This window comes from Hippopotamus amphibius, chromosome 2 (assembly GCF_030028045.1).
Source record: "Hippopotamus amphibius kiboko isolate mHipAmp2 chromosome 2, mHipAmp2.hap2, whole genome shotgun sequence".
In the NCBI taxonomy this organism is placed as follows: Eukaryota; Metazoa; Chordata; class Mammalia; order Artiodactyla; family Hippopotamidae; genus Hippopotamus; species Hippopotamus amphibius.
Window position 1 is genome coordinate 129,812,653 of NC_080187.1, and position 22,969 is coordinate 129,835,621.

General features: G+C 39.5%; 1 pseudogene; it reads left to right on the forward strand.

Annotated features, from left to right (window-relative positions):
• The first annotated feature begins 1,804 nt into the window (after window positions 1-1,804).
• LOC130845402 (cyclin-Y-like protein 1) overlaps window positions 1,805-22,969 on the forward strand; it is a 39,451-nt pseudogene continuing 18,286 nt past the window's right edge.

Sequence of the window (22,969 nt, forward strand, 5' to 3'; positions counted from 1 at the left end):
CTTCCTGCACTCTCTATCTAGGAAAAAAATCACTGTGCTCTACCTGGTTCCCTAAGCCAGAACCCCAGCAGCCATTTTTGCCTCTCTTTTCCCCTTCTCGTTCCATATCTAGTCACCAAGCACTTCTATTCTACCTCCCAAATGACCTCAAATCCTTTCCCTCCACTCCAGCCTCTGCCACTGCCTTCAGTTTGAACCCTCGCTCCAGTCTCAGATGAATATGAAGTCTCTTAATGGGTCTTGTTGCATCCGTCAATTCTCCTTATTGTCCAGAGTGACCTCACCACAAACCACCTGATAGTGGCTCCATAACTTCACCAACATTCAATGCCTCTCATGTTTCTGGGGAAAAATTCAAGCTCTTTACTCCAGCATCTACTTGGGGTTAGACAGATCTAGGTTTGAATTTCAGGCTCAAGTACTTTGCAGCACTGTGTCCTCAGACAACTGGACTTTCTAACCCTTTCTTCTCACCTGCCTGAGTTCATTGAAGGCAGGATTATTTCAGGCACACAGTGCCTGGCACATAGGAGGGACTCATCCATGTTGAATGAAGGGAAAGTATTTTGAAATCCACATCAAAAAATTGTTCCTCCTTAAAAAAAGAAAATTCTGATACACTATGCCACTTCCAACCAAATTTGACTTCTTTTATTTTCTGATGATCACAATAAGGTGCCTTTAGGGATCCACACAATCAGGGATCAAATCCTGGCCACACCCCTGAGCAATCTTGTGACCTTGGGAACGTTACTTCGTTTCTGTAAAATCTGTAAAATGAGGGTTTCTGAGAATTTTGTTCTCGAGGGTTGAACGAGAACCCCAATTGGAACTGGGTCAGGTGCGCAGTGTTTGCCAAATGTTAACGATCGTTTTCATCTTCATCAAATCAAGTCCACTTTGTGACTCTCAAGTCAATATGAGAAAATCGTGATTTATGTGTTGCTGTTGGCGAAAGTAGGGAAACCGGGAAACTGCTGCCGTGGAAGAGGGAAACAGGCGAGAAAAAGCGAGCTGCTGAATCCCAGCGTTTCAGAGGTGGGAGGGAGGAGTTCAGCCCCTAATTTACCAATGAGGAAGTGGAGGGGTGACGTGTCCTCGAGTCTCATTCAAGACACAGCCACAGGTCTTTATTGAGAGTAGGACCAGGGCCCCAGGGGTTGCTATGGTTAAACTGCAGGCGGAAACTAACACTCTTTGGAAGGCAAGAGGGGAGGGGCATTTAGTTACAAACAACAGTCAACAATTAGAGTGTAAGTAAGTTCCTGGAGCAATACATCAAATGAGGCAGCTGTCAGACCTGCAGAAACCGAGTTGCTAAGGGAACCGGCATGTTTACAAATGGGGCTTTTTGTAGAGCCCACAGACTCAGGACAGCTTCCATTAACAAACTCCCTCGGCGCTTCCCGCAGGACCAGGAAGCTCCGAGCAGCGCGCGGTGAATGGACACGGGAGTCCCCAGCGCACTGCTCAGGGGGCGGAGCAGCCGCGGGGCGGGGGCGGGGCATTGTGAGTCACCTACGTGTGCTCTGCGGGCGCTTGGAGCGAATTCTAGTTGTGATTGGTCCACCGTAACCAGGTGACTGAAGGACACATTCCGGTTGCCAAGGGCCGGCCGTGCGAGTGGCTTTCAGTCCAGAAGGGGCGGTGGAAGGAGGAGGAGCTCCGGCGGCGCTCTCTCCGCTCAGTGGCTGCGCGTCTCAGCGCCTGTCCAGTCCCCACCCCTTTTAAATAAGCCGGTCTGGTCGCTGCCCTCACAGACTAGTTGGCTCCGGGGAGGCGGTGGCGGGGGTGCAGCCGGGGCCAGAGCCCTGGCCAGGGCCTGAGCCCCGGCCGGGGCCGGGGCAGGCAGGCGAGCGGCGGGTGAGGCCGCATCTACATGCGCGGCGCTGCCGGTGCCCGCCTCGCCATTAGTTGGGGCAGGGGGCGGCTGCTGAGCGTGGCGGAGTCAGGAGATGAGCCGTGGCGGCGGAGGTGAGGAGCGGGGGGGCCCCATGGGGAACACGCTGAGCTGTTGCGTGTGCCCCAATGCCAGCCCCAAGTTGGGCCGGCGCAAGGGGTCGGCAGAGCCGGACGATGAGTCTGAGGTCTACGAGGCGACGGCCGGGGTCGCGGTGGCTGTAGCGCTGGCGCCAGCTGCCGTGGAACGTTGGACTTGGGAGCCGGCGAAGGCCACCACCTGCAGCACAGCAGTGACCGGGAGATGCCCGAAGGTAAGAAGCGGAGGGCGCGCCTGGCTCCTCGCGGGGCCGGCGCTGTCGCCTCTCGGGCTTCCCTCTGGCGCCCGCCGCTCGCAGGGTCCTCCGGGACGGAGCCGCCGCCTAGGGCTTCTTCGTGCCCCGAGTCGGCTCTCCCAGGGCTGGGCACCGGGGACGAGGGCTGGCTCTGTCTGGCGTCCCCACCACGTATTCTTTCCCCGCCGCGTCCGGCCAGTCTCCTTCCCTTTTCGCTACCCGAACGCCCAACTCTTTCCCCCATTCCCATTTCCCAGCCGGGCCTGAGACCCTCCCATCTGCAGTCCTTCTTGAACTCCATAGGAAAGAAAATGGGGAGGGGGGGCTTAAAATAACTGGGAACGGTGTGAAATGTTATTTCCACGACTGCAGAGAATAGGTTTTTTTTTTTTTACCCAAAGGAGACCCCCACGGGAGTTCTGATTACTTTAAAATTCCCACTTTGACACAACTATGTCTTCAGCCCCACAGCCTTAATTAACTGACTTCATTGACACGTTGCCTGTTCTAAGGGAGGGGTGGAGTGGTTCCTGAGACTGTTGGTCAAAAGTTTCAAAGGAGAGAAAACAAACTCGATTGTAATTCGTAATATAAAGGTTTGGGAGTTAAGATGCCTTTTCCTGCAGGAAAGTGTTTCCATGGCACCCCCCCCCCCCCAGTAGAATCCTATTCAACTTGAACCATTTCAGGTAAAAGTTCTGAAGACTAAATGGCTGGGGGGTGGGCGGGTTGTCAGGGAGGAGAGGAGAGAGAGGAGAGAGGAAAAGTTTGATTTTTGCCTCCAGAATTTTGGAAAGGGGTGGCTGTAGGTTAAAAAAAAAATTCTGAGTAACACAGTGGCTCTTTAATAGACTGTGTTCTTTGAAGTATAAAACATTGTATCATAAAGATGTTAAAGCCCCACTGGCCCCTTTGTTTCATTTAAATGCCAGAGGTTATTTCATAAAGGAAATGTCTCATAGCGCTTGTATTTAAATTTTAGTTGTCTCTACATAATTTCTTTACAAGTTAGAATAATGAAGCCTGTGGATTCATCCATATGATGGACATGGCTTTGTAAGTGGAAGGTACTCCCTTTTCTGAATAGTCAGATATTGTGAAATAATGAACAAATGATGTGAATTAATTGTAGCTTTAAACACAAATCATGTAAGTCCTTGTGAAAACTGCTCTGCTTGTTACTGTAAGGTAAGCCTCTAAGTGATTTTAAAAAACTAGCGTGGGACGAGAGGCCAAAATTAAATTCTTTTAAGATTTACAACATATTTTCATGTGTATTTCACTTGGCCCTTCCATCTACAAATAAGGCCGGTGTATATTTTCCCTGTGTTGCCGATGAAGAAGCCAAGACCTAGAGACATGAAACAACTGTGTAACACAGCTACTCAACAGAAGAGACAGACTTGGGAGGTGATAGATACACCAAGTTCAGTTCTTGGGGTGCTTAAAAAACTGTTTAGAGTGCACCTTATATTTTATAATTTATCCATAAGGTAGGCCTATCTCAGCTTTCTCCAGTTTTGATTCTTTCCTTTCAAGTTTATTGTACACAGCTCAGAAGCAACATTTACCTCTCCATTCTATGTCTGTACATTCATTACAATGGATATGACTAAAAGTAAAGTCATGAAATAGCCTACATTTACCAGTCAGGTAAACACATTGATATATTTTAAAGCGTTTGTTCTGGTGACCTCCAGTGGAAGCTGAGAATGCCCTGGACAGAGGGGCATTAGAAGAAGCTGGTAAGCAGGCAGGTAAGGAAGGTACTAAGCATTTAGCATGCGACTAAGGTATGGAAAGAGTGCTAGACCAGGAACTGGAAAAGGAGAGTTCATGAGCACAGAATTTACCTTTTTATGTTTCACATGATTGTTAACATTTCATTTCAATTTGTCTATTTTGGCATAATACAGTGATAAGAGAAACCTCAGTTTCAGCATTTGCCTATTATTGTTTCCATAGAAATAAGGTCAGAACACCAAATATAAAATACAGGCACATTGAAAGTTTGCTCTTAATGTCTTTATTTCAGACAAGTTTATATCAGTTTCCCTGGAAACTGAGAAATACCTACTTCGATATAAAACTTTTTGGCTTTTCTGCAATGAAGAATTACTTGGTTACTTAAGACAGAATCATACATAAATGATGCTCTTGTTTTTCAGAAACATTTGAGAAGAACATGATTTGTTCAAGCCATTTCAAAGCAATAACTCCTAAGAACCTAGTATAGCTTTCAGATAGACTCAAAAGAATTTTTTTACTGCTTTGTCTTTAACAGTGTATCTAATATAACTGATGGTAGTGTCAGTAATAGAAAATAAGATGCTATGGCCCTATTATCTGATTTATTATTATTCATCAACTTTTCATAGAGACTTTATGTTCTGACCTTAGGAGCTTTGCTAGTTCTCTGGTGAAATGTGCTGTCTCAAATGATCCCTTCCTCCCATCCTCCAGAGGAGTGGGTAGGGAAGGAATTGGCAATATGATGTGGAAAAACCTCTGAGCAACAGATCTTTCCTCTTTCCAGTAGCTATTTTAAACACTTTATTTTTTACTTTTTTTGTTGACAGTATTAATAAACATTTGATGTAAAAGATTTAGAAAATAAGGAAAAGTCATTCACTCATACTAGAATATCCAGAATTTTTATTAATATTTTGGTGTTGATTCTTCCTGAACCTTTTGTATGCATATACACATAACATTGTGTTTATTTTACAAAAATGAGATTGTTCTTTATGTGCCACTTTGTAACTTTTTGTTATAAAGGAAAGTAATGATGTGAAGCTCCTAGAGGTGTGCTGACATCTAGAGAGAGCTCCAGGATGCATTTGCATGCAATTGCAAGTAGCTCTACTGCCTGCCTTTTACCAGCTGTTTACTGTGCCATTGAATGATTGGGGCATCATTCATTTATCCACCCTTTATGGTTGAGCATCTTTTATCATCCCATTGTAATGCTTTATTCTGGGGACACAGAGAAAAACTGACGCGTTGTATTGATACGTCCCTATAGAATTCTGATGATACACCTTGTCTTATGACTTAATTAAATTCGTTATGTGTGCTTCTCCCAAATTAAAGTTACCATTGATTTTTCGCTAAACATTAGATTTCCTCTTTTAGGTTTTTGTGGTTCTTGGTAACCTCTCTCATGTCTTTGATTCTGAGTAACTCAACTACTACTCTAAGAGATCTAAAATTAATGCTGGTCTTAGGTGACAGACACATCAAAAGACATTTTGCATTAGAAGAAATCTTAGATGATGTGGGAAAATTGGGAAACGTCAGTGGTTTTGGGTACACTGAAGCAGATGAGTATCGGCACCATTCCAGAGGCAGGGCAAACAGTGGTTATACAAGACAAAACCCGTATTCTAACTCAGGCCCTTCCTTTCTAGCGGTGCCTAGGGGCTGACAACACAAGCATAATGTCAGGTAGTGAGACCCTGAGAAGAAAGAAAATGAGGGTCATGGACTGGGGGGGAGGGCCGTTTTACATGGGGTGGTTAAAGACAGCTGCTCTCCTTACGTGACCTGTGAGCAGTCCTAAGAGAGAGGGAGCCATGTGAGGATGCGGGAGAAGGGGCTTCTGTGCAGCTCCTCAGAAGGCAATATGATTGGTGCATGCAAAGGACCGAAAAACACGAGTGGCTGCAGCTAAGTGAAAGAATGTGGGAGGAATGTGGGGGATTAAGACCTTGTATGCCTAGTGGGCCTTGAGGAAAAAGATGGATTTTATTCTAATTGTAATGGGAAACCATTGAAGGATTATACGCAGGGGAATGATGTTAATTCCTAAAAAAAGGGAGGGAGGTTGAGGAGGGTGGAGGGAGATCAGACCAGCGTCTGTGTGAAGATAGATGGTAATGCAGGCAAGAGTGGAAGGAAGCAAGGAGACCACTTAGGCTGGTGCTACTGCCTATTCAGGTGAGAGAGCCAACAGTGGCTTGAACAAAAACTTGATACTAATAAAGGCCTAAAATAGGCTGAGTTGAAGAAATTGAGTGAATCTAAAAGTCGGTTAACAATGGTGTGAATGGCACAAGTCACAGAAAAAGAAATACATATGGCCTTTAAACATATCCTCACACATAAGAGAAATGCAAAATACAATTACTATAGTTTCTCTCCTGTTGGGAGAAAATGTAAAAACTTGGCACTGCCTTCTTTGGTGAGACTGAAGAAAGTTACATTCATGTATGGCTAGTGGAAGTGTGAAATGGTTCGACCTCATGAAGGGGACGTTGACACAATCTCACTGAATCCAGAGATCCCACTAAAGGAATTGATAATGAAGCTATATCCCGCAAACATGAAACCACATATTCACAAACTTTGGTTGCATTTCTTCGATAGCACAATATTGGAGATAATTCAGATGTCCAGTAAGGGACTGGTAAAATAAACTGGTGCATCCACACAGTGAAGAATTAGGGGGCTCTCCTGCTATGACTTGATCTCCAGGAGATGTTATGTGAGAAAAGCAAGGAAAGCATATACAGTAATCTCCATGACAGCAGCAGGAGAAGTAATATGTATTTGCTTATTTAAGAACAAAAAAACCCAAGGAGTGATTCCTGCTGGATGTGTGACTGTTATCCCCTTTTCCTTTAGTGGGTAGCCAAAGCACTGTTTCCTTAAGACGGTATTTGGGTGGGCATGATGAGTGGACGTACACTTTCCTGTGGAATGCTAAATGTTCGCTTTTTGCTTTTGAGTTAATTTGTGAAAGCTTTGTTTTGTCATGTATTGTGCTTCGTGTAGTATATGGATTGCTCTTGCATTTCATTTGAAATGTTCTTACCATGTTCTGAGTTAGGGAGTGTAGGAATTCTTCTCTGAGGTATACATTGAGTTGTCCAAGGTGATAAAAATGAGTCTTGATAGATCAGGACTGTAAATTCCAAATGTACAGCATATAGGAGCAGAATTTATTTGATGACATTATGTGAGCTTCTTTGGAATACTGCCTTTTTTCTCACCCCCCTTTTTTTGTTTGTTTTAGTGTGTTAAAGTAATAAAACTTTAGAGTTAAAACAGTTACATTGCATAATGTGAAATGAAATGAAAGTAACTTACAACCCAGAAAGGTTCTTAAAAGTCCAAGAAACTGAGTAAAATGCCCTTTGGAAATATACAAAGCCAGGTATATTTACCTATATGTCACCTCTCAGTCATGATCACTAACACACTGATTGAGGATTAAAATAAGGCAAGAGTGAGAACCAAGGTCGAGGCAGGTACAGAAGCAGTTGGAAACCAGAGTTGGGAAGTTTGGAAGCCAGGACTGTCAGAAGCTGGAAAAGCAGGAGCAAGGCTTGGGCGAGCAGTAGACTGGCAGGTGCAGGAGCCTGTTGTGTGCCCTCGGGTGAGGCAGCCCAGCTCAGGGCTGGCGGGCAGGAACTCCCTGACTGGGGTGGACAGTGTGGACTCAAAGGGATGAAATCATCAGTTTACATGGTAACTGTAAGAATTGTAATGTTTGTATTATGAGCCATAAAACTAATACACTGTACAGTATGGGGGTGCTAGGGCAGTTCAGTAAATACAGTAAATCTTTAAGTAAACTGGTGCCCAGCAGTTGGCCCAGAAACTGTTTAATTGGAATATATTGAAATCAATATGTTGAAATTAGTCTTTTTCTGAAATATGGTGCTTCTGTCAGATGATTTCTTGGTCACTTCCCTCTCCCTCTAATATTTTGACAAGTAAAACTTATTTATTGATAGTTTGATAGCATAATTTTAACATTTTTAGCCTTCAGTAATGCATTTCATTTGTTTTAAGTTGCCTATATTTTCACATTTTTAATATCTGCAATTGAGATGGATCTTAAAATGGATGGAATCTTAGATTGGAGGAAAAGCAGTATTCAATGTCAGTGGTGTTTTACAGGTTTCCTCTGAGGAATGTTTACATTAAGACCGGAGTTTAATTTTTTTTAATCATACTTTTTCTACATCGACCTATCATGCTGTCAAATAAGTTGCAATTTAAATTGATAATGCAAGAGTGATGAGTCTTAAAATGCAATTTAAATCATAACCCCTAATCATTAGCTCAGGAATATTTCTTCTGGATTAAAATATTCTTAGAGGTGTCTAAAGAAATAATTTTAGGAAGAATTCACATATAAAATGCACAGTAATTTCCTGAAATCTCTCTAAATTTGTGTGTGTGTGGGTGTGTGTGGTGGTGGTTGGGGGGTGGGGATGAGCAGATGGTGGGTGGTAATGCTTTGCTTACTATGTTGGCAGTCTTACGCTGTGATAGTGAAGAGTAGTCAGTTTCATCATAGTCTCCTTAGGTTCTTGGGAAGACAGTTAATGAGAGTGCAGAAATAGTGTAAGTATGAGTTTACTGTCTAATGGCTTACATTAAACAGTAAATATGCAACCGTGGGGTGGAGAGCAGTTGTTAGAACAGGAAGACCTATATTGTACACTAATTAGAGCTTTTTTTTTAATGTGTAAGAAAAGCAACTAAAAGTAATGGTTGTGAATTTATGGGTTAATTTTTAAACAGAGCATCGTTTTGGCTCAGATTTTTGTTCATGATATTTGTTAAAGGAACGAGCAAGTGACTTTTAGCTTTCCCCACATTTATTGTGATCATCTGTACTGCTGATGAACTAGGTCTCCTTCAATTGCAAGTTAAAGAAAATCGATCGCAGAACAGCTTACATTTTTAAAAACGTATTGACTTGTAGAACCAGAGTTCACAGAGTAAGCTAAGCACTGCTTGACCAGGAGTGAAAATGATCTCCTTAGAGCCTGTGGCAGTTCTGCTTTCCTCTCTTGATGTCTCCTGAAAAGGCTTTCCCCTCGTGATAGCAAGAGGAGTGTCTGGCAGCTCCAGGCTCGCTGAGGATCCTGGAGCACAGCTCTGCCTTTCTCTGTTTTCTTGGGAAGTCCCAAGACAGCTGTGATCTGCCAGTCCTTGGTCATGTGCCCATGTTTGAACCCCCTAGGATAGATTAGGGGGAGTGCCAGCTTTTCTCTGGTCACTTGGGCTAAGTTTGCTTTTTTCTGCATGTTGTCATTTCTTTTATCCCAGCCTTCTTGATTTTTGTATTTAGATCCATAGTAGCACACCTTGGGGGGTGGGGGGTGGGGTGTTGTTAAAATTTGCTTCTGTTTGATTCTGGCCCTTACTTTTCCTGGACTACCATTGAAAATTGTTAAGTTTTACTTACCATGCCATAGACACTGATAAAATAATTTGGCTACTTTGCAAACATTTCTGCTCATGTTTTAGATTCAAGTGTAGTCTATTTACTTTCTTTTTGGTACAGGTAAGTAGTCACAAATCCTTTCAGAAGCCTTAGGTTAGAGGCAGCTGTGAAAGTCTCTGCCTGTCACTTTGTGTACAACTGAAATTTATTTTCTCATTGTCTCATATTTCAAATATGTAGGGGAAAAAACGTTAAAATAATTTTATGGGTCTTTTACATAAAAATGTTGAATGAATTATTTTCTCCAAAAGCAGCTTAATAAACTTCAAATTCAGTGAAGGAATTTTCCTGAAGAACAAAGCAGTTGGTTTAGCTATGTAAATTTCTAATGCTGGCAGTAACATTAAAATGGATGGCTCAGATTCCTGCTAAACTGGGAAGTCCCAAATTACTGTTCATGCCAAATTCTCTTTTTGGGGAAAATGGGATTCTAGGTAAACAAATTTGTGAAGTACTGGGGTTAGACAGAATTCACTACTAGACTGATTAGTTTTTAATATATCAGTGTGTATTCTTTTGATTCTCTGAGAGTCAGGGATGTAGTGTATTTCACTTTGACCACCAAACCCCTCTTTAAAAAATAAAACAATTATTATGTGGTTTGGGAAATATTGCCTTAACCATTACTCTTTCTCTGAATCTTGGTCCAATTTCTTAAAAGATTGGTTAAGTGGTTGGAGATGGACTTTGCTGAGAAAGTGTCATAGGGCTTTTATATTTGTTTATTTGTTTGTGTGAAACAACAACCTTACTATCCTATGTGGTGACTTGCGCTTGTTTTGTATTTCTGCCTAAATAGAAGAAGACTATCCCGCCTTGGTGCAAGGTGGACTGCAGGCAGACCCACCTTTTTACATAGGTATGGCTAAAATTTTTTCCAAGTAGCCTTATGATCTGCTCCAGAAAGTACTCTTATTGAAGCCCCAAATTAATCATGCAGCATGGAATGAAGAAGTGAGAGTTTGGCTTTGGAAATAGAGGGCAAAGTTAAAAATCACTATCATGGAAGTGTTCCTGTAGGTTAGAACATTGAACTTTTATGTAGTCCTCTTCAATCTGCCATGATGAATAGCCCCCATGTAAACCACAGCCAACTAAATGAGTTCGTTTGTTGAATGGTGTTAGAATTAGCCATTTGATTGTCTGAAGAACATTTGCCAACAGCAACGTGCTATTTTTTGGCATATTTGATATATTGAGCTGGTATCTGACAATAGTTGGCCACAGCATAGCTTGCTTCTTGAGACTGTTCCTGGAATGTGCTAGTAATATCAGCATAAAGGAAGGCGACTGAATTTTTAATTGATAAGTAGGAGGGGAGTCACATATATGATTCATCTAAAAGTAGCATCGATTATTTAGGTGCAAGTTAAGAAAAGCTTAAGTCACAGCCATGGTTTTATTCCACCTGTGTGGAGAGTGTCTACAATTTTGCTGTTTCCCAATAGAATTTTTATATTGCTGCCTTTAACTAAAACTGCCTTTCTATCATTACTAAAAGCTCTTCTCAAGACTATTAAAAGTGATTGAAATCAGTGTGTAGCTATTTTAAAAATCATGTATTTTTCTACTCAACTAAATTATCACACCTTTTTCTCTTCCTACACAGACTTCACTTTGAAATCAAACCCTTCTGCCCACCCAAGGGCAAGCACAATTTTCCGGAGCAAATCTCAAACGGATGGTAAGACAATGCTTTTTTACCCCTGAGAAAAAGATTGAAAACTGTTTTTGTTTTGTATTATGGGAAGGATTTAGAAAAACTCTTAACAATGGTTTAAATGTTTCATTTTTTTCATGTATTCACTCATCTTATTTTAATATATGGTGATTCAGTGTCCTTCAGTTGTCACTGTTTCAGTGAGGAGAACACTTAAACCATCTGTTGATACATTTTGCCACTTCTTTATCAACACAGTCAACTGGCCACATGATTTAGATGTGGTCTGTTGCTCCATGATACTTTGTTCTTTCCCCCTTGCTCCAAAGAGCACATGTGTTAAAGATGAATGATAGGGTTTAGGTCAGAGTTAGGTTTTCATTTGATCAAATCAAAAACATCAGTTGTTATACATGGGAATTGAGTCTTGTGATTTTGGTCCTGTTTTACAGAGTGCTCAACCAGATGAGCGTATCTCACATCCGGATTTATGCTACTCAGAACTTTTAAGCTATTCAAAACTTTCTCATCCTAATGTAGTGCTGTGCCAGGGTAATCAGAGCAACATGCCTTATGGGGTTTCACAGAAGATTATCCTCAGCATGTGAAACTCCTGTAAATTTCCTGTGTCCTGCTTGTTTTAAGAGGAGAATCAGAACTGTAGAATTTTTTGCACTCCTGCTTGCCTTCCGTAATGTTATGTTAAATCCTAGTTTATTTGCTAAAAAGCCACCCATGACCAACTTTTTCAGTTGATGACCAGAGCAGAAATACAAGTGAACCTTCCATAATATTTGAAGTGATGCAGCACAATAAAAAATGGAGTTTTCTTTTTTTCCCCATTAGATCGCTGGTTTTTATGAAAGGATATAACTCAGGAACAGCCACGTGGAAGAGATGCAGAGGGACAGGCACAGGGACAAGGGCACAGAGCTTTCATGCCATCTCCGAGGGCACCACATGTTCACCAGCTTGGAAGCTCCTAGGCTTTTTAACTTGGCATTTTTCCAGTGTGTGTACTTTGTCTTGAGACAATCATTTCTGGTTAGGATTGCTATATTTCTCAGTTTCTTCCAGAGCCATGAGCTGCTCACATGTAGAGAGACTGTGGAGACAGTAAAAGAAAAGTTGCCCCATGCCCATCTCTCTCTTCAGTCTTAAAGAATTTGTGCCTGTAATGTCCATCCTGAGTTAAAGGGGGTAGTGTGGGAAAGAGTGTGGCCTAAGATCCTCTTCGACCTTTTATTCTTCTGGCCTTTGTTGGAGCAAAACAGTTTTGTGTGCTGTAGATAATGTTCAGTTAGGTTAGCACACTCATTTTAAAATTTAAATTTAAGATAGGTTGCTTTCCAGTTGTGTAAAGACCCATGTATTTTTTCAGTAAGGTATTTCAGTAGGTTACCAGTAAGTGATTCAGGATGCTTCCACGGATACGCATTTAGAGATGAGTGCCTGGCCAACTGGTTCTTAGAGTTATCATCTGTTAGATGCTGGTAATTAAAGTAAGCTGTGTGTAAATGTAGAATTAGAATATACTACTGAATAGTGGTCCAGCTGTGCAGCAGGGTAAATTTTTTCATTAGCTAAATTTCTCACCTGGTCTAATTTGCTTTGTTCTTTTCCTTTGTAAATGGGGAGTCTTTCGTTTGTCCCTAATACAGAATATCTATTAGGTCAAAAAGTAAAACTAAGTTTTTAGATTGTATTTATAGCACTCATCTTGCTGGGTGATTTAAATTATATATTCTGTTGGAAATTATTTTAAAAAATAAAATGGAATTTTATCTCATTATGTTATTGGTAATCCATCAGATAGTGACTACTTTTATATTTCTGTGGCATTTGTATCAGAATTCATCAGTTAATTTTTTTTATTCTTAGTGCGAGAAAAGAGGAAGAGCAGCCATTTAAACCATGTAAGTAAACAGTTGAAAAGTTAAGAAATTAATGGTTTGAATTAAAAATATGTCTGCCATGAATCCTAAAAAATATGATGGATCCAGTACTGTTAGCATGGACCTCTTTTTTGTAGATTTTCTAGCTCTCTTTTCCTAATTATCCAATGTATTCAGGAAAGTCTTTGACTTAGTAGTGCCCATTTTTTAAGGATTCTGACATTCAAGTTAAATTTCAGTAATATGGTTGTGGTATAAAGATCTGCCTTAAATTCTTTTGCCTTTATCTTTTTAACCAAAGTAATAAACGTGTAATAGGTAAGTTAATTTTTAGCACTGTCCATTAACTTCTTGTCATAGCAGGTGAAAGCTTAGCTTCCTCACTCCACCATGACCTTATTTCCCTCCCTCTGTTCCTTCAACATGTATCAGTTTTTATGAAATCAGAATCAATGTTTACATTACTAAGACTGTAAATATTATTTATTGCTGAACCATATAGTTCTATGACTGTGCCTCCTCCTTGTACACCATTCTTTTTCTTAAGTATTAGTGACATTTGAGCACTTCAGCACTTCTCCAGGATACTCCAGTGCCCCTTTTCCTAGCCAATGTGATCTCATACAGCTCCCTGGCCGCTCTCCCTGCTTTCACCTTCTTCATTTTTTCTGTGGAATTAATTTCCTGACTATATTCACTTGCCTGTTTTCTAACAGCTCTTTTTTTCCCCAAACATTGTAGCATTTGTCACATGCCTATCAAAAGTATTTTCCATCTGCTAAGCCACATCTGTTCCATGTTTTTCTTGGAGACGCTCTTCCCCAACCTTTTGTCTTCCTGCTCCCATATAGACTAGTCTTCCCCTAGGCCGGCTCTGTGTCTGTTTTCCTGGGATATCTGTGAGAAGTCGTCTGGGATCTCACATAACTGCTCTCTTGTGTTGGGTGCCGTATGTCCTAGATTCTCTGTTTCCCTCTGTCTTGTTACGCTCCCTTGTTTACTGGACACATTTTCCTGGGGAAAGGGCACAAGAGCAGAAATTTTATAGAGATCTAGCCTCTCTGAAACTCCTATTTGATAAAGTATAGAATTCTAGCTTGAAACTAATTTTTACAGTTCTAAAGACATTTCCCTCTCTTCTTCTCATTGACAGTGTTGCTCTTAAGTCTGTTGATATATGACACATTGTACATTACCGATTTTAGTCATTTTCCCCCATCCCTTCCTTCTCTGGAACCTTTTAGTACCTTCTCTCCCTGGGATTTTGAAATTTCATAATATGGTTTGGTATAGACCTTTTTTTGTGTGTTTCTTTGATATTTTCTGTTTTTTTTTTCCCCTGGATTCCTATTATTCAGATGTTGCAAGTCCTAGAGCAGTATTCCTGTACAGATCTCTAATGTTTTTCCTCTTCTGTTTTGCATTTTGTCTTTTTGTCCCACTTACTGGAGAGTTCCTTAACTATACTCTAATCCTTCTATCAAATATATTGTTTTGTCTACCTTATTTTTATAGAGTTCTTACATCCTGTCATTCTTTTTTTTTTTCACTGATGCAATTTCTCATCTTTCTGTGGATGTTTAAGATAATTTTTTAAAGTTTTCACTTACCTCTGAATTTTATCACTCTCATCAATTCCTTCTCCCTGTTTTGATCTCTTGTTGCGGCCTTCCCTCAAACGTGTGGTGGGCCCTAACTGTCTGTTAAGACCTAATTGGAAGCATCACTTAGAGAACTTGTTAACTGATGGGCTTCACTGTAAGGATTTTGGGGACCACGCCTCTGAATTCTGAGCCTGCTTTGGATTCTGTAAGGCAAATTGACTTTCTATTCCTGTCCCAGTCATTTTCTGTAGGTACCAAGGTTGTGCTTCCTCTCTCCTGCCATGTCAGTTACCACTGCTTTATCTAGCCTTTTCATCTTTCAAATGTTAAAAATCATCTGCTGTCTTTATCCTGTCTTATGTATAGACTTTATAGCATTTTTTAAAAATGCCTTTAATTCTAATGAGATGATAGCTCTGAAAGAAGGAGAAGAGCAAATAGATTTGTGGTCAGTCCACTCACACTTAGATTTATACTTTGAATATAGGTTCTACGTTTACAGTTTTAATTCAATATAATGATATTAATTCAGACAATATGTTTGATTATACCTTAATTAAAATAGTATACTTTTCTGCTAAGGCCTTTATTAAGAATTTAATTCAACCCCCTCACCATACCATATTGTTCATTAATGTGCAACATAGATGGAATATTATGTATGAAGTATTACAGATTTTTAAGTTAAAGTCATTGATTCTTAATAAACATATCCAAAACTTGTGAAAAGGGGGAGGACAGAAGTGACCTTCAGCTTTATTTTCTTACTGGGTTGAAGTCAGAGGCGTTAGGCACAGTGAGAAGAGTCTCTGGGTGGGGCAGGATTTCAGCAGTTTTGGGGGTTGTCACTAGCCTTCTAGGCAGGATTACTTTTTAGTCTTTGCCATTAAACCTGAAGTCTACTAAGCAGCCCTTTCCCCTTGTAAAGATTGTAAAACTGCATCTATTCTGTCCTGAATGAAGATAAATACTGTTCTTCAGCAACCAGTTGAAATAATACCTATGAACATTAAACTGTCAGTAGCTGATTTTTTTTTTTTTTTGGAATTGAATTTCATATCCTTATGTGTGTCCGTGTAGTTTATTGAAGTTTTGAGCCAGCAGTGGTAAGGCTTTAATCATAAAGGACAGTTATCTTAAATTTTCAAGCAAGATGAGAGGAAAGTAACCTGCTGGCAGGTAACATATCCAGGCTTTGCACAGAGGCTTTAATTCTGCCATCCTTTAGTGAATACTCAATGCTAAAAAGTTTGAATAGTTTTGAGAGTAGGCCTGCGGAAGTGTTTCTTTGGTAGGATCGAGCCAGTAGACTGTAAGCTGCTGATACATTAAAGGAGCCCCCATAGGGCTGTAAGACCACAATAGAAAAAAAATTTTAATAGAGGAAAACAGGGTAACTGTCACTCAAAGCTCTACCAACTAGTCTCTAGTAAGGAAATAGCATTTCCTTACTATTTTTATTCTCCTCATATACAGATTTTTGGTCAGAATTGACTTTTACTATGTGAGTGTATGTCATATTATACCCTAATAGCAGTGACCTTAAAAGATAACCTGCTTCATTTAGAATAAAAGTATTTGAATGAATGAATTTTCATTTTTCATGCTGTATCTGTTTTTTGAGGTTCTAAAATTACACATTAACCAAATAGCTTAAGGACCATATCAGAGTTTTAGTTTTAAACATTTCTCGTTTGAAGGATAAATTAGTCCTCCAAATAGTGATACTTTTCAAATATATTCCATCTAGAACTTTTTGTTAATAAGGAATAAGTGGCTTTGCCATAAAACATCTGAAACAAGCAAAACGGTGTTTTATATACCATTTGTATATTTCTGATTATTGGCTGCTGGCAATTTTTATTTAAATGCTCTGTATTTTAAAAAGCATCAACTAGATTTTCTCCCTTCCTCACCTTTCATGTATTTGTGGAGGACACTGATAGGAGAGCAAGACAGCATGGTGAAAACTATTTTATAATAATAGCAGGCAGGAAGGCTTATCTGAGTGAGTAAACAAACAGAAACCAAAAACAAAACCAAACATTGCAATTGTTTGTATTCTGTGATATTAAAGAATGCTACTATTACTTTCAACTGCTGACAGTGACTGGGATTTGGTTACTGGCCTTACTTTAAGAAAGAGAATTGTCCTAACATAGTTTATTTTAGTATTTTGACTATTGCTGTATTCTTGGGCTCTTCACAAATAAATGGATACTTCTAAAGTGTTTGAAAGATAGTTTATTCTCTAGAGGGTCTCAAAAAGTTCTTTGTCACCTATTCAATACCACTGCAGATAAATTCTCATGAATTTGTACCTTTAGTAAGATTTACCTTCTAGCTATAAGTGATCTTAAATAATTTCTCAAGCACTTGTTGAATCCTAATTTGTCCCACATTCTGTGCTCAGCAGCTGGAGGTAGGAGAAGAATCTTCCCTAACCTGGAGAAGCTTGCTTACTTATGAGGGTGATACCATGCAAGCAGTTCAGACCATGTAACAGTGGGTAAATTAGATCTGTTGAGTGTACAGAATGGGAGAAGTTTTGTGGTGTGGCTGCTGGCAGATACATGCTGGAGGTAGATGGGGTCAAGCTTGCTGGGACAAGGAGGGAAAAAAAGGCATTGCAGGAAAGTGTCATGAGGAGTGTCAAATATGTAGAAAAGAATTGATGAACTTTTGAAATGAATGGAAAGTATTCTCTGAGGTTCTCAATTGAGTAATGTAGTGGCAGTCTTACTTAAACATGAAGTGAGAAGTTAAACTCTCAGAGTTGTTTTATCTGTTTTTTGGATGTGAGAGAATCTTCAAACAGTACCTTTTTGTCCTCCAGATAAGGAAATTGAGGCCCAGAGAGACTTACGGCCCCAAGCTTGTTAGAGATAGAGCACCCCTGGCATGCCCAGCCTCTGATTCAAAAACGTTTGTTTCATCACACTGGCTCATTATTGGCTTTCATTTACTGCAGTGAAATGCTCTTGCATTGATATTAAATAAAGCATTACATTTTATTGTAGTAAATGAATAGAAATAGAAAATCTCAGCTGCATTTCTTTGCTTAAGGAAAAAACACGGAAATCTTATTGTAAATTTTTATATTATTATAAAGGTAATTTATAATAGGTGCTTGCCAGGTTTGATTGTAGGTACTATATCAAGGGCAGCATTTTATAAACCGTTCCTCAAATCTCATCTGTGGAAGTTAGAGTATAGAGGTTTCCCATAGAGCTTCACAGGATATCACACTCACACAGTTCATGGAGTGTAAGAAAAATCTTAATGCTTTATCGTTTGACATTTTAAGCAAGGAAAAAACAGACTTTTATAGGTTTAACTTACTGTGACATTTTCTTCTACTTGCCTTACCCTTCAGGTATCTCCAGGGCAGCTTACTAAAAAGTATAGCTCATGCTCAACAATATTTCTAGATGACAGCACAGTCAGCCAGCCTAATCTTATAACCACAATAAAATGGTGAGTACAACTAGATTGCCAAGGGCTGAGTGACAGAGACCCCCTCATTGCTAAAAGCACCCGAGCCATACGCAATTTCATTCATTTGAATTGCCTTTTCAGTAATCAGGTTAAGTAACTGGTGTCAACTAGATATTGATTTCAGGGACCTAAATATGGATTTTCAGATTCCATTTTAATCTTAGAGTGCATGATAGAAGGGAAAGCCAAATAGCAAATAAGAAATCCCAGGAAAAATATAAATCTTTATTTGATGCATTTCTGGTTTTTTTTTTTTCTTTAAACTCCTTATTGGGATATATTTGCTTTACACTCTTGTACCAGTCTTTGAGGTACACCAAAGTGAATCAGCTGCATCTATACATACATCCCCATATCCCCTCCCTCCCGCGACTCCCCCCCACCCTCCCTGTCCCAGCCTTCCAAGGGATCTCCCATCATCAAGTTGATCTTTTGTTATACAGCAACTTCCCAGAAGCTGTCTATTTTACAGCTGGTAGTGTAAATATGTCTATGCTACTCTGTCACCTCATCCCAGCTTCCCCTTCGCCCCTCACCCCAGCCCCGTGTCCTCAAGTCCATTCTCTGCTTCTGTGTCTCCACTCTTGCCTGTCACTGGGTTCATCAGTACCATTTCTTCAGATTCCATATATATGTGTTAGCATACAGTATTTGTTTTTCTCTTTCTGGCTTACTTCACTCTGTATGACAGACTCTAGGTCTATCCACCTCATGACATATAGTTCCATTTCATTCCTTTTTGTGGCTGAGTAATATTCCATAGTATATATGTGCCACATCTTCTTTATCCATTCATCTGTTGATGGGCATCTAGGTTGTTTCCATGTCCTGGCCATTGTAAATAGAGCTGCAATGAACATTATGCTACTTGTTTCTCTTTGGATCATGGTTTTCTCTGGGTATATGCCCAGTAGTGGGATTACTGGGTCATATGGTAGTTCTATTTTTAGTTTTTTAAGGAACCTCCAAACTTTTCCATAGTGGCTGTACCAGCTTACATTCCCACCAACAGTGCAGGAGAGTTCTGTTTTCTCCACATCCTCTCCAATATTTATTGTCTCTAGATTTTTTGATGATGGCCATTCTGATCGGTGTGAGGTGATACCTCATTGTGGCTTTCGCCTTGCATTTCTCTAATAATTAGTGATGCTGAACATCTTTTCATGTGTTTGTTGGCCTTCTGTATGTCTTCTTTGGAGAAATGTCTATTTACGTCTTTTGCCCATTTGTGGATTGGGTTATTTGCTTTTTTGGTATTAAGCTGCATGAGCAGCTTGTATATTTTGGAGATTAATCCTTTGTTCGTTGCTTCATTGGCAAGTATTTTCTCCCATTCTGAGGGTTGTCTTCTTGTCTTGTTTATGGTTTCTTTCACTGTGCAAAAGCTTTTAAGTTTCATTAGGTCCCATTTGTTGATTCTTGATTTTATTTCCATTATTCTAAGAGGTGGGTCAAAAAAGGATCTTGCTTTGATGGATGTCATAGAGTGTTCTGCCTATGTTTTCCTCTAGGAGTTTTATGCTGTCTGGCCTTACATTTAGGCCTTTCATCCATTTTGAATTCATTTTTGTGTATGGTGTTAGGAAGTGTTCTAATTTCATTCTTTTACATGTAGCTGTCCAATTTTCCCAGCACCACTTATTGAAGAGGCTGTCTTTTTTCCATTGTATTTTCTTACCTCCTTTGTCAAAGATAAGGTGCCCATATGTGCTTGGGTTTATCTCTGAGTTCTCTATTCTGTTCCATTGATCTACCTTTCTGTTTTCGTGCCAGTACCATACTGTCTTGATCACTATGACCTTATAGTATAGTTTGAAGTCAGGAAGCCTAATTCCACCAACTCCATCTTTCCTTCTCAACATTGCTTAGGCTATTCTGGGTCTTTTGTGTTTCCATACAAATCGTAAGATTTCTTGTTCTAGTTCTGTGAAAAATGCCATTGGTAATTTGATAGGGATTGCATTGAATCTGTAAATTGCTTTGGGTAAGATAGTCATTTTCACAATGTTGATTATTCCAATCCAAGAACATGGTATGTCCCTCCATCTGTTTGTATCATCTGATTTCTTTCATCAGTGTCTTCTAGTTTTCTGCATACAGGTCTTTTGCCTCCTTAGGCAGGCTTATTCCTAGGTATTTTATTCTTTTTGTTGCAATGGTAAATGGAAGAGTTTCCTTAATTTCTCTTTCTGTTCTTTCATTGTTAGTGTATAGGAATGCAAGAGATTTCTGTGCATTAATGTTGTATCCTGCTACTTTGCTAAATTCATCGATTCGTGCTAGGAGTTTTCTGGTAGAGTCTTTAGGGTTTTCTATGTATAATATTATATCATCTGCGAAGAGTGACAATTGTACTTCTTCTTCTCCAATCTGGATTTCTTTTATTTCATTTTCTTCCCTGATTGCTGTGGCTAACACTTCCAAAACTATGTTGAATAATAATGGTGAGAGTGGACATCCCTGTCTTGTTCCTGTCCTTAGAGGGAATGCTTTCAGTTTATCACCATTTAGGATGATGTTGGCTGTTGGTTTGTCATATATGGCTTTTATTATGTTGAGGTAATTTCCTTCTATGCCCATTTTCTGGAGGGTTTTTATCATAAATGGATGTTGAATTTTGTCAAAAGCTTTTTCTGCGTCTATTGAGATTATCATATGGTTTTTATCTTTCCATTTGTTAATATGGTGTATCACATTGATTGATTTGAGTATATTGAAGAATCCTTGCATTCCAGGGATAAACCCCACATGATCATGGTGTATGATCTTTTTAATGTGCTGTTGGATTCTGTTAGCTAGTATTTTGTTGAGGATTTTTGCATCTATATTCATCAGTGATATTGGCCTGTAATGTTCTTTTTTTGTGATATCTTTGTCTGGTTTTGGTATCAGGGTGATGGTGGCCTCGTAGAATGAGTTTGGGAGTGTTCCTCCTTCTGCTATAATTTGGAAGAGTTTGAGAAGCATGGGTGTTAGCGCTTCTCGAAATGTTTGGTAGAATTCACCTGTGAAGCCATCTGGCCCTGGGCTTTTGTTTGTTGGAAGATTTTTAATCGCAGTCTCAATTTCTGTACTTGTGATTGGTCTGTTCATATGTTCTCTTTCTTCCTGGTTCAGTTTTGGAAGATTGTACTTTTCTAAGAATGTATCCATTTCTTCCAGGTTATCCAATTTATTGGCATATAGTTGTTTGTAGTAGTCTCTCATGATCTTTTGTATTTCTGCAGTGTCTGTTGTTACTTCTCCTTTTTCATTTCTAATTCTGTTGATTTGCATCTTCTCCCTTTTTTTTCCTGATAAGTTTGGCTAATGGTTTACCAGTTTCGTTTATCTTCTCAAAGAACCAGCTTTTAGTTTCATTGATCTTTGCTATTGTTTCCTTCATTTCTTTTTCATTTATTTCTGCTCTGATCTTTATGATTTCTTTCCTTCTGCTCACTTTGGGGTTTCTTTGTTCTTCTTTCTCTAGTTGTTTTAGGTGTAAGGTTAGCTTGTTTATTCAATATTTTTCTTGTTTCTTGAGGGAGGACTGTATTGCTATAAACTTCCCTCTTAGGACTGCTTTTGGTGCATCCCATAAGTTTTGGGTCATTGTGTTTTCATTGTCATTTGTTTCTAGGTATTTTTTGATTTCCCCTTTGATTTCTTTAGTGATTTCTTGGTTGTTTAATAGCATATTGTTTAGTCTCCATGTGGTTGTATTGTTTGCAGTTTTTTTCCTGTAATTGATATCTGGTCTCATGGCATTGTGGTCAGAGAAAATGCTTGATACGATTTCAGTTTTTTTGAATTTACCAAGGCTTGATTTGTGACCCAAGATGTGATCTATCCTGGAGAATGTTCCGTGTGCACTTGAGAAGAAAGTGTATTCTGTCATTTTTGGATGGAATGTCCTATAAATATCAATTAAGTTGAGATGGTCTAATGTGTCATTTAAAGCTTGTGTGTCCTTATTTATTTTCTGTTTGGATGATCTTCCCATTGATGTAAGTGGGGTGTTCAAGTCTCCTACTCTTATTGTGTTACTGTCGATTTCCCCTTTTATGGCTGTTAGCATTTGCCTTCTGTATTGAGGTGCTCCTATGTTGGGTGCATAGATATTTACAATTGTTATATGTTCTTGGATTGATCCCTTGATCATTATGTAGTGTTCTTCCTTGTCTCTTGTAATAGTCTTTACTTTAAAGTCTTAATTTGTCTGATATGAGTATTGCTACTCCAGCTTTCTTTTTGCTTCCATTTGCATGGAGTATCTTTTTCCATCCCCTTACTTTCAGTCTATATGTGTCCCTTGGTCTGAAGTGGGTTTCTTGTAGACAGCATATAGAAGGGTCTTGTTTTTGTATCCATTCAACCAGTCTGTGTCTTTTGGTTGGAGCATTTAATCCATTTACATTTAAGGTGATTATTGACATGTATGTTCCAATTACCATTTTCTTAATTGTTTTGGGTTTGTTTTTGTAGGTCCTTTCATTCTCTTTTGTTTCCTGTTTAGAAAAGTTTCTTTAGCACTTGTTGTAAGGCTGGTTTGGTGGTGCTAAATTCTTTTAACTTTTGCTTATGTGTAAAGCTTTTGATTTCTCCCATGAATCTGAATGAGATTCTTGCTGGGTAAAGTATTCTTGACTGTAGGTTTTTCTCTCTCAGGACGTGCAATATATTCTGCCACTCCCTTCTGGCCTGCAGAGTTTCCGTAGAAAGATCAGCTGTTATCCTTATGGGTTTTCCCTTATATGTTATTTGTTGCTTTTCTCTTGCTGCTTTTAATATTTTTTCTTTGTGTTTAATTTTTGTTAGTTTGATTAATACGTGCTTTGGTGTATTTCTCCTTG